This window comes from Camelus bactrianus, chromosome 5 (assembly GCF_048773025.1).
Source record: "Camelus bactrianus isolate YW-2024 breed Bactrian camel chromosome 5, ASM4877302v1, whole genome shotgun sequence".
In the NCBI taxonomy this organism is placed as follows: Eukaryota; Metazoa; Chordata; class Mammalia; order Artiodactyla; family Camelidae; genus Camelus; species Camelus bactrianus.
In genome coordinates this window covers 73708878-73721757 of record NC_133543.1, presented here as the reverse complement: position 1 = coordinate 73721757, position 12880 = coordinate 73708878, and the positions used below count along the sequence as shown (strand labels likewise).

The window sequence follows — 12880 nt, the reverse complement described above, 5'->3', positions numbered from 1 at the left end:
CAAGGCAGAGGAATCTAAAAAGAAATGGAAATGGACTCTAGGTGAGAGTAGAAAGCAAGCCAGCTTGAGACTGATAAAGAAATAAGGTTGTCCCCAAATCATACATTTTGGAGGGGAGGGTGCCTCAGAGAGCTGCCAGTCTCAGGGTCACAAACCCAAATGTATGCTCACCAGGCCAGAGATCAGAAATGAATCGAGGTGGAAATCGTGGGGACAAGGTTAACTGAAGAGTGCATGATCTGTCTAAAAGTATTTCAATTAAAAAGAAAATGGAAATATGTATGCTGGCCGAATAAAACAGCTCTTGAAGCCAGTTCAGCCTAAGAGCTTCCCGCTTGTATCTCTGATCATCTGACTGTTCCTAAGTCTACGCTACTGTATACATGTGAGGAAACTGAGGACCAGAGATGTCACATCATTTGATAACAAGCCGGGACTAGTCGTTGTATATAACAGAGCCAAACTGCTAGGATTATGTTACATGCTAAGATGATGTCAAATACAAAAATATTAAGCGACATTAAGGCAGAAATCCTGCATGCCTTTTGGATCAGGTACACTAAATTCACCTCGTTTAATTATTTCACAGGCCAAATTATATTATCATCTTGCAAAAACACAAAGCTACTGAGAACTGGGGGAAGATGTATGCAGGGAATGACTCTGCAAAAAAAAAAAAAAAAAAAAGAAAGAAAGAAAGGAAGGAAGGAAGGAAGGAAGGAAGGAAGGGAGGAAAGGAAGGAAGGAAGGAAGGAAGGAAGGAAGGAAGGAAGGAAGGAAGGGAGAAAGAAAGAAAGAAAGAAAGAAAGAAAGGAAGGAAGGAAGGAAGGAAGGAAGGAAGGAAGGAAAGAAAGAAAGACCCTAAGTAGTCAGAGTCAGATATTCAATGTTTCAAAAACAACTGTTATATTCATAATTAACTTGGTCACAATGGTCCTAAGTAAGATGGCAAATGGAGCTCCTGACTTATATTTTCCAGACAGGAAAAACAAGACACACAGAACCCTCATAGCTTGTTTTTTTTTAAATGGATTCTTTAAAATTATGTGTTCATGGTTCCTTCTAGGTACTCCTCAAAAAGCAAGGTAAGAAAAATCCTTTCCATGGTTGGTACTGGTGAATGTGTATTTTTTTAAAAATTGGATAAGCTTAAGACTTTTTTTTTTAAGTGAAATTCCAAGGAAAAAAATCTCATTGAGATATGTTAAGTGGTGTGAAATCTTCCCAGGAAATCCATTAAGTGCAGAGAAAGATGAGAACATCCCCCCTGGATGGAAGCAGAAGAGACAAAGGAGTGGAAACGTTCTTTCGGGGAGCCCCCCTCCTGCCAGCCAATGAGACTCTCCTTCCCTGGTTTCTGTGTATCAGAGAAAACACAAATACACACTCCTCAGAAGGAGGAACTGCAGTCCGCACACAGGGCTGGCGTCCCTGAAATAAATCTCTCCAGAGGTGCTAGGCTAAACCGTCAATATGAGGAAATCATCTTAAGAGTCTGATAGCAGCATATGCATGATTCTTCCCCCTCCCCCATAAAACTCCCAACACCAACAGCCACATCAAATTACTGCTTTTCAGAGGCCAATTCAAAAACACCCACTTTATCACAGAAAGTGTATTCCTTGTATATGTCAGTGCTCCCATTATGTCTTATTTGAAGGGGGAAAATGAAATAAAAATCCTATCGGAGATATTTATAGATCTCATAAAACCTGATTCACTCTCATAAACTGCTGTAAGCTCAGTCATCAGGTAAGGCAGAAAAGGCAGGTGTAGTAACCAGCACTGCATTATAGTACATGTGCCTAATTCTGGCTCTTAAGTAAATAACCACATGCTGGAAAAACTTAAGACAAATCAGTCATAAATAAAACTAGAAAGAAAGGGAATGAGCTGGACATTTGTGTGAGCAGCCAACCAAATTCCAAGGATGTCAAAGGAGGCCGAGTTTCCGGGGGGCAATGGATAGGGCTAGTGCTTCCTCACTTCTAGGTATAGGTAACCCCGTGAGAGCTGCTCCTGTGGGGTGAATAAAGGAATACCACGGGCCTGCCTTCCATCATTCACCTTCTCTTAGACACTCGAGGCACTGTGATGCTAGAGAGACCAGTGATACACTTTAGAAAAAAGAGCACTGTGCCACTCGATACTGTATGTATGAATGTATGCATGTATGTATATATGTATGTATTTAATTTGGGGAGGGAGGAGGTAATTAGGTTTATTTATTTTTAGAGGAGGTACTGGGGGTTGAATCCAGGACCCTGTGCATGCTAAGCATGCACTCTACCACTTGAGCTATACCCCCCCCCCCGCTGTGTACTGTTTTTAATGGGAGGAAGGATGGTTGAAAATGGGGAAAGAAAGAGTGCTTGTTGAATGGATGCTACGTGCCAGACACTGGACCAGAGAGTACCTGCCCTTACTTAGGTATCATGAACTCCATTCTACCGATGACAGAATGAGACTCAGAGATGTTAGGTGACTTTCTCAAGGTTCCAGCTCTGCCTGATCTCAAGCCTCATGTCATTTGACCACTACAAATACTATGACCTTAAGGAGATCTAATCTAGCAAAGCCAAGTTCTTTCTCAGATGAGAAAACCAAGGACCAGAAAGAAGACAGACCAGAGAGCTATTCAAATCCATACCCGCTCCACTGATTCCCAGGCCATGACCTTGGGCTTCTGCCCTGGTGTCTCCTGCCTAACAAGGAGTAGGTATAAATGTAAAATTTCAGAGTCCTGAGTAGGCTGCCTGGGTATGCATTCTGGCTCAGCCACTTCCAAGTTGTGTGACTTTGGCAAGTCATTTTATAACTCTCACCTGAACATCTCCATCTGTAAAATGGGGATAAGGAGAATATGTACCTCACAGGGTTGGTGCAAGGATTAAATGAAATGAGGCGTAGAAGGTGCTCAGACGAGGCCATCTCTAGGAAGTATTTGACAGATATTAGATGTTATGATGATGCTTATCATAATGACAGGCAGAATAGCCAAGTGGAAAGAGGGAAGATGGAAGTATGTTCCACCACTGGTTTTGCAACTCAATTGCTCTGCAGCCACATTAAGACAACTTGCTTAATCTTCCTCTGCCCCAGTTTTCTCACCTCTGAATGGGAAATTCTGTAACACTGGCCTGTTTCTTAGTTACAGGAACGTGCCAATGGCAGTGATCATGAGCTCCGAGCCCTTGAGAACAAAAGCTCAATACAGATGCTTGTTAGACTCTCATAGGCCAACATGAACGCCCCTATCATGGAGAAAATCATCTCTTGGTCCACATTAAAGAAAGCAGGAACACTGATACAGGGAGGCCAATGCACAGGCGGGGCCGAGCTGCCTTGAAAGGCAGAAAGCAAAGCCTGAGATTCAGTGTGACACTGAGCAGCACCTCAGGTGGCTCACAGGGGCTCAGTCCTGCACAGGGGCCTCCTCACAGAAGACACCCTTCACCCCACAGGCAGAAACTGTGCTCTGTTAACAAGGCCTACCGTGGCCATATGAACAAACACTCGGAGCTCAAAAGGGAGGGATGGGGGAATCTATTTCCACTCCTTTGTCTGCTGAGCAAATTTGTCGCCCTCCAAAAATAAGAGCCGGCACTCTGACCACCCCGTTGAATTCCTGCTACCTCGGCTCTGGAAGGTGTGTGTGAAAGCAGGGTCAGGAGCAAGCGGGCCCTCCCTTGCAGAGCAGTTGCTCCACGGCTAATTGCCGTTTTCACAGCTGGGTTGAGCTTTCCAAAAGCCATCCTTCAACCCTAAGCTCTGAGCTCCTCTCATGATGTTCTCTCTTGCCAGCCGCACCCCCTTCAAAGCCAGTTTATACATGAAAGGATGCAGCTACAGTACATCCATTTTTGCAAACATCACAGTTTGAAATAGAGGCATTTCTAAGACTTCTTTGTGAACATCGCCACATGCCCACAGTCATGACCACAAGAGCTAAGCCTTCCATGGATGAGGAGGCAGCCTCCTTGCCTGAATGTCCTCGGCAGCAATTCTTCCCCAGTTTATTTTTGCTTCTCTTACTAGAAACATGGGTCCTTTGAAATTCTTTATAAACACAGTCTACTTCCAAACAGTGAGGTCGGTAAGAAATATGTAGAGCTGCTACCTAATGCCTCTCTGGCATCAACCAACAGATGTTCATGCACGCTTCTGTCCCTTTAAAACCACAGAGCAGGCTGAGGTAAGTGGAAAATCATGGTCGAGAGCCTGCCGAGAAGGAATTATTTGAAGCACGGCATGGCTGGAGTTTAATGCCCACCGCCACAAAGGTACCAGAAATGGAATTTGACCAGGTTAAGCAAACCTCTAGTGGGTCATAGGAAATGTGGGCCAGATGAGGCCGCATTAGACACTTCAGGGTAAGGAAAAGCAAAACAAGAAGGATGAAACAACACTTGGACAGTTGCTATTCACCAAAGAGCTGGATGAAGTACATCCACCAGCACCATCCTGCTTCATTATAAACTTCTATTATACTTAGATTCCAAGTTATACAAGAAATGAAATATTTGGAGTAGGAACCTGCAACTCCAACACATCTGCTATGAACCCTCTATAGATTAACGGCTCAAAATCTTGGCTACATATTGGAATTACCCAGAAACTTTACAAAAACACTGATGCCTGGATTCCACTCAAAGGAATACTGATTTAATTGGTCTGAGGTGCAGCCCCAGTTGTGAACCATTACTACAGACATAGTCAAATCTCAAGTCACAGTCATATCATAAGTCCTAAATACCTACTGAATATCTACCAAGTGTGAGGCTCTCTGAGAACCTGAAGGGTTATATATTAAAAGTTCATTATCAAAATTATAACCAGGCATTGACTCTGCTCTAAATCATACAACCTAACTGGAAAAATAAAGACAGTAGGAAAAAAGAAAAGGAAAGAAAAGGAAGAGAAAGAAAGAAAGGAAGAGAAAGAAAGAAAGAAAGAAAGAAAGAAAGAAAGAAAGAAAGAAAGAAAGAAAGAAAGAAAGAAAGAAAGAAAGAAAGAAAGAAAGAAAGAAAGAAAGAAAGAAAGAAAGAAAGAAAGAAAGAAAGAAAGAAAGAAAGAAAGAAAAAGAAAGAAAGAAAGGAAGGAAGAAAGGAAGAAAGAAAGAAAGGAAGAAAGGAAGAAAGGAAGGAAGGAAGGAAGGAAGGAAGGAAGGAAGGAAGGAAGGAAGGAAGAAAAACTATACCACAAGAGAAAACTGAAAAGCATCAAGAGGAAGTTAAAAAGTTCTACATAGGAGTGTAGAAATACTAGCAATTACTGTTGGCCAAGGGAAAGGGAGGGAGTTTCCTGGAAGATGTGGCAACCATCTGAAAGTTAAAGGAAGGGTAGAATTTGAACAAAGAGACTCTGAGGGGAAGAGGGAATAAGAAGGAAAAGGCTGAAGGAAATGACATAAATGAAGACAGAAGCAGGAAAGGCACAGTCATTCAATTTGAATGGCAATTATCGCACGTGGTAACAAGGGGGAAACTTGTGACTATTACCTAGGTCCTATCTTGGAACATCTTGACTCTTAGAAGTTTGTCATCACCCTACATAGAAGAGGGAGCCATTGATAGTCTGAAAGTATGGTGATGGAGGCAGAAAGTCAGTCCAGGGGAGGTGACGGGGCTGCCCTGGGGCAATAGCAGAGCAAAAAGACAGTGGAAGACCATGGTGAAGCACTGAAAAGCCAGATCAATGGGATTTTTCAATTGTTTAGAGTCAAGGGAAAGAGAGGAGCCAAAGATGACTGGACCTTCCAACCTGGATCACAGAAGAAAGGTCATCTCGATAAAAGAAACAGGGAAACCAGGAAAAGAAGGAAAGAAGTTGATGAGTCCAAGCTTTGGGACATATTCAGTTGAGGTCCTCATGGGATGACCGAAAAAGCATTTATGGTCAGCCCCATGTTTCCAACTCAAAAATGTGGGCCTGAAACTCAGGAAGACATTGAAGTTGGAGATGTAGATTACAGCTCTGAGGAAATAAAGAAGAACACTTTTTGTTTCAATGTGTAAAACATTACAACCTCACTGCCTATCCAACCCTCGCAAGAAATTTTAAAATCCTTCAGAAAAGATTTTCCTGAATTGGCACATGGAACTGCTAGTTTCATGCAGTTCCTTTGTTGGCAAGTTGTCAGAGACAAAGCATTTCACCATTTCTCCTTTGATGCTCCTCATAAAACCCAGCTCGATCATCCATCCAACTCCCTACCCTCTTTACCCTCATCTGTTCTCATTTAGGTGACGGCATTCTTTTTCATTCAGCTGGAGTTGTAATTAGGGGCTTTTGTTTTTTGGGGTTTTTTTTTTTCAGTAAAGTGTACATTTTCCAGATTACCACACATTATTAAAAATGGGAAAGAGATTAAATTACACACATTAACTTTCTCCAAGATGTTCAACAGCATGGTTTAGGACCCAGACAATTCCAAAATTCCATGTACTAGTACTGTTCAAAGGAGAAAGGGGATTGTCTTGCCTCTCTTTAAGGAGAAAGAGGGAAAGAGAGAGGAGGAAAGATGAGAAGTGACTCAAAATATATCCAGAACAACCATTTGATGCAAAGCCAGCAAACTGATTTGAGCAACTGAAAGAGTCCTGAGTCTGGGGCCAACATCCATGCTAACAACAGCTGGTTCAATGCCTTATCTGGCTTCAACAATCACTTGGTCCAACCCTAGTGTTTTAGACTTGAAGAAACCAAGACCCTTTCAGGATCTGAAATACTAAGATTCTCTGCACCTAGCTTTGGTATAAGGCCTGGGGCCTGACTTTCAATATGACCCTCAGGAAATGTCGATAAACCCATATTCGGAAATTGATATTGCATATGGCTCCATATTAATTATTTCAATTAACTATAATCATTTCCTAATGACACAGACATGGATGCTGTTTCCTGGCCATTAGGGACATGTGTATTCACGCTGTACACTCATCTGCCCTGAAAGGGTCACCAGCCCCAATATGCCATTAGCTAAAAAAAGCCTAACAGAACTTGGTAAATCTCAAGCATGTGTTATAAACAATGTCACAACAAAGTGGGTAAATACAGAGAGGCAAGGTCAGTGTTCAAACACTCATGGGACTTAAAATCTCTTTTTGGGCAACTGTGTTCTAATACTGTATTACTTAATTTTGAACGTGCTCCCTCTCCCCTACTGAAGTCAAGCTCATAGAGGGTAGAAGTTATATCCAATTAAACCCTGCAGCACCCAGTGTTCTTCATATAACTAGAATGAGGGAATGAAGAAATAACTGTGAAATATTTTCCATATTTTAATATAAACAGAGAAAACCCCGCAAGATGTGACTGGGTGCACCCACCAGCTCAGCCAGGAATGGTATCACTGTGAAGTCAGAAGTCACCCACACCTCCAGCAGGTTGACATTGGACCCATAGCCTGAGGCTGCTGCTGCCCCCGAGCTGTACACCTGTGTGTCAGGCACGCGGGGGAAGGGGCAGCTGGAATGGAGACTGCAATGGCCATAATACATTTAGCAGGGCCAAGTTCTCAGGGTCACAACAAAATACCAAGTGAGGAAAACAAAAAGGACTCAAGGAAGAAGAAACGATTCTCTAAATTAACAGCAGAAAATGAAGGCAAAGAAGAAAAAAAAAAAAAAAGATCATGGCCAAACTTATGTGAAACCAGGTCCTAGTTACACAGTATTTGATTTGATTTGGAGAACTCTTAAATTGAACAAGGATAGTTTCTCATGTGGATGCTCTAAAATGAACACACATTGTAACTGGGCAGAGGAGTGTTTCTAAACTTGCGGCTGTCATACGTTACATTAGTGTATCTTGTTCCACTAACTTTAACACCATTCTTACTTGTAGAGCTTCCTAATCACTCTGCTTGGTAAGATTTGGCAATTTGGGTTAAAATATTTCCACAAGTTTATGCTAAGCAAGCACTCAGCTGATTCCGGAAAACAAAGAGGTTTATTTTAGAGAGATAAATCTCCACCTCCTCACCCTTCTGGCACTGCTCAGGTTACGTTGGGGAGCTGTCCTCAACTTTCAGCAAATCCTAATTCCAGCGTACAGGCTGGTAGATTGTGTGAACGGGAATCACAGAGGCATTCTCTGCATTCACCAATCATGGAGCCCAGTGAAGGTGGTGAAAACCTCTCGCACGCTACTACAGGCTGCAGAGATGGGGGTGACTGCCAACCCGTCTGGTCAGCTATCCTATCACATGGGCCAGCTGGGACTGGCCAGAGGAAACGGTCTTCCCTCCTCAATATGCATAGAGTGATTAAAGAAGGCTGCACTGCCATCTTGTACTCAAAAAGTTAAAATACAGAAATTCTCTGAAGGGAGAAGAATCTGAAGATTTATAAGAGACCGACTACTAAAAGCTCCATTAGGACCCTCTCTAAACTATTCCCGTTTAAGTGGAGAAGCAAATAGCCCCCACTGGCATTTATATTTAGAATGGGTGGGGAGAGAGGAAGAGCCCATTTTGACCGCTGAAGGTCTCTGACATACCCATACATAAATCATTTCAGGGTGAGGTGTCACAGTGCATCTTCTACTCTGCCCTTTAAATGGATTGGACCCCAACATCCCATTCTCCTCAGGGGAGGGAGTGGGGGTGGGAGGTTCATGGAGAACAAAGAAGCCACCACTTCCTTTATCCCCCCAACTAAAAACAGATGTAGTAAAAATATCTGCGCGCACTTTAAAATACCAAACTGCAAACAGGTAGACCAAATGATAATGTTTGAGAGCCCCCAAACCTACACAAAGATGTATCTATTAAAAAGAACATGGAAATTAATCTACTAAAGAAAGGCTAAGTATGTGATTGATGGCATTCACATGTGCTTTCATTTGTAAGGCTACATTTATTTAGTGAGTGCATCCTTATAAAGAAAATCTGGATAACAGGGGGAGTTCTAATTTTATTTTTTTCATCTACCAAGTCACTGTTTCAAATTTTTAAAAAATAGATTTATGATAACTAAAGAGCACACAAATCACATAAAAAAAAAAGCTAGCTATTTTATCCTTTCAGTGTGGTTAGCAAGGCTCCTTTGTGTCTACAAATTTCCCTGGGTGGTGCTGTTGCCAAGAAATTCTAATTCATGACAAGGTTTTCTGCAAACTGGGGACAGAGGCAAACCTGCGGATGCAGGGAAACTACAGTTCGCTTTGTCTTACTGACTGAGACAGCACCTGGCTGCTCAGGCCTGTAGAAGGTAGTGCAAAGGCAAGATCTCCATAGAGAAGGAGAAGCAGAGATCAAATCTCACCCCTTGCACCATGAGGCTATTCTTGGAAGGCAACCATTTTTGTAGGTTGCCCCCCAGAGATGCTTCATACCAAAGACTCTTGTAAAAAGTGTTTCAGGGTGCCTGAAACCAAGATGAAATTGCAGTGTTATGGGGACGCTGTAGTTCTTACAGTAGCCAAGTATGCCATTAGTTTAAAACAATGGGGGAATGGGGGAGGAGGGAGGAATGTTCTATGATTTATTTATTTGTTTCCAGTAGCAGTGGAAAATTTTCTCTGAGCAAAAGGGAGGCCTGAAACTGACCCCATCTGCCAATTATGAATCAGCATTAACAAGAAGCATAATTCCAGAAGAGTTTTCAAGTAAATATACCATGCCCCTCAACGGCGTGAAGCAAAGCTAAGTGCAAATAAGACGGAGAACATCATCACTTGACCTGCACTCATGAAACAGCAGTCTAGCTGTAAAGCATATATCCAAATTCTGAAAGTCTTTTTAGCTTCCCAAACAAAAATAACCAAATAAAAAAGGATTATACCAAATCCTTTTTTATTTTCCAAGTCAGCAGTGGGTCCAGAAAAATCATGATTTCTTATGGCAATAAAACTCATGAATGGGTCCCCCTTTATCCATCATCAAGTGGTACCAGATAAGCTACTCTAGCTTCTGTCCTACCTTTGACTTTTCCTACTTTTGCTAAGACAGCTCTTGGAAATTTTCCTGCAAGTTTCCAAAGAGCTTAAGGCTGGTATCCTTAAGAGTTGTGCGTCAGCTGAATTCCATAAAATAATAGACCACATAAGCACAGTGTAATTTACAGTTATATGACAGGCAGGGATGATGTTACTTGGTCCAAGTGCTTAAGTATGCAGTCAGAGCCCAGGAATGGAGAGCTGTTAATGTAGAATGTGCATCTGGATTTTTAAATTACACCAGCAATGATATTCAGAGTTGGAGCTGTATGTGGCTAAGACATCACTGCCTGAAAACCCAATGTCAAAATGATAACCCCTGAGACAGGAGGGCCATGACAGGCTCACTGACTATCAAGTAGGACAATTATCTCAGATGAGAGTTTAAAAGAAAATATCCAAATAGTCCATCCTTAATTTTCAAATGTACAGATGTCTTGGGTTTATCGTCCAAGCCACTCTTTCTTAGGAACCAAATCAGATTACTGGAATCTCTGTATTTCGCTCATCTCAAGGTACACTGTTCACTTTCAGAAGTACATCTAATATTGCTCCTCATACGACCTCTAAAATCTGATTACCCCAGAGCACCAGGAAACGTCCTCCTGCCTGGGGTTCTTTGTAGCAATCTTCTTGAGCCGACTTGAGCAAAGGAGCCTTAAAATTTCACCATCAGATGGCTGATTTGGAACCAACAGTTGCATATAACCACACTCCCCTCCTTTACACTCAGAAGAGGCAAGGGGGGAGGGGGCAGGGAGAGGGAGGAAGGAAGAGATAGAGGTTGGAGGTTATGTCATCAGTATGAACTCAGAGTCACAGTCACCTTTACAAAAAACATTTGTGACTATAGAGTCTAGGGAAGAAAGCTCCTTGGAGTGATACCTCACTTAGAACTGTGTCCTCACAAGTTATGTTTCAGTGTGAACTAGAAGCATGCCTCTGAAATAGCTTGGCAAAGGTTTCAAGGTGAGGGTAGCTGGCAGTTGGAGAGGATTAAGGCAAGAAGTAAGGAGGGAGGTGCAGGAGGGCGAAAACTCCTTTGCCCTCAGATAGAAACTAAGCTAGAGGTTCCTTGAAGGGGGTGACATGAAGTGGGGGAGGGGAGGAAAAGCAGAGAAGATTTCTGAGGAAACAATAGATTTAATACATCTTTTAATTATCAAACCAATGGTATTTCTTTACAGATCTAGACTGTCTCATGGATGGTCTAACCAGATCTAGAAAAGCAGGTTTCTTCTGGAGAGGCCTTCCCCAAAAGCAGGCTTTACTACTGTGAAAACTTGAACCAAAACAAAGTTGTGTGATTCATCAGGAGAGAACGTTGTAACAAATAAAGCCAACTTTCTTCTCTCCAACACTGCTTAACAGTTAGTCACAAACAAGGGCTGCCTTGGGCAGGCTGACTAAATCAACAAATTCTCTTCCCTAACCTGTCTAGACAGTTGTTAATAGGCAACCGATTCAACACCAGTGGGCTGACAGTGTGAAATGAAGACTATTTCAGAAAATGAAATTCTGGCAACCTTTTGGTGTAATTAGCATGGGAAATAAAAGGAGGAAAAAGCTCTGGTGAGACCCTTCATGAGATAGTCTTGTTAAGGATGGGGAAAGGATGCACTGGAGAAATGCTTTATGCTAAAAACACGTGAACTGTATGTGCATTTAGAGAGACAAAGTCAAACACATCTGCCAGCATCCTCGGGCAGGAACACATGTGCAGACGCACAGACACTGGGGACCAGTGCCTGGAGAAACTCACAGCCCAGAATCAAGGGAGAACAGCAACTAATAATGGTACCAAGGATCAGCTTTGCCACTGGGCTTGGTACACCAAAAGCCAAATCTCACTTGCTAAGGCAGCAACTGTTACATCCCAGGCTCAAGCTGGCAAATCCCGCTTTGGATCTTGGCAGAGGAAATTCAGCCGTTCATTAGCCTTAACAAGCTGCTGTCACGGAGCAGAGAAGTTACATGAACAGCCACACACCAAGCCTCTCGCAGCCCTCCCCAAGGGCAAGCATGTTTCTCCAAGACGGACTGTGCATGTTCGTGCTTCCAATGTGCAAATCCAGACTGTCTTCTTGGACTTTCCATGATACACACTGTACAATTTTGAGAGAATACCCGTGTCCCTCCACCTACCCCCCACCCCCCATCTTTCCTGCAGAATGTCCCCTCAGCAGCTCCTAATCCTTACTGAGAAAACCACTGTTTCCGCCAGCAGGTCTAGCACTTTCCACTGACCAGTACTTTCTTTATTCCACTTCACAAAGCCCAGTGAACTTGTCACGAGCCCTACTTCGCCTTCACTGGGACACCCAGCCAACTTGGCATTGGTGCCCTTCAACATCCTAGGAGTTTCTTAACTAGTCCTCTAAGACAAAGTCAGAGGCATGGAAGCACACATCACCCTTTGTCGGAGGTTGTGCTAACTGGAGAGAGACGAAAAAGAGAAGCAAGGACACACACACAGAGTGTTGTCTTCCTCAAGACATTGCACTAAGGGAAACCTACAATGCACGGTCAGCATTAGACAGATACAAAGGTACATCTTCCCATCCTCCTGGGAGAAATCCTTGAGTATCTATTATCACCGGAGTCCTCTTCCTTCTGCCCACCTTCTAGTTTCAAAATCGAGTTACAGTTTTTTATTGATACTCGCTAATTACTGGGAAAACACTCTGTTTTGCTCCTACCCCCGTCGCCCCCCCCCCCAATCTGACCAGCACCAGTTGAAAGAGATGAACCTGAAAAGGTACCAAGTAGGTAGAGCTCGTGTACATAGGGACACGGTACCTGTCAGTGACAGCTCGGAAAGCCCCAAACCACCTTCCAACCCGGCTCCTCCGAACCCCAGAAGTTAAGCAGGTTTCTGCTGGGGGACAGTGAGCCCGACAACGTGTGCGCAAGGATGTGTGTTGGTGACTGAAACGCA

The 12880-nt window shown here is 43.0% G+C and overlaps 1 protein-coding gene across 10 annotated transcripts in view; it reads right to left on the bottom strand.

Moving 5' to 3' along the window:
• Nucleotides 1-12880, bottom strand: part of KLF7 (KLF transcription factor 7) — a 386441-nt gene that overhangs the window by 73507 nt on the left and 300054 nt on the right. The window lies entirely within an intron of this gene.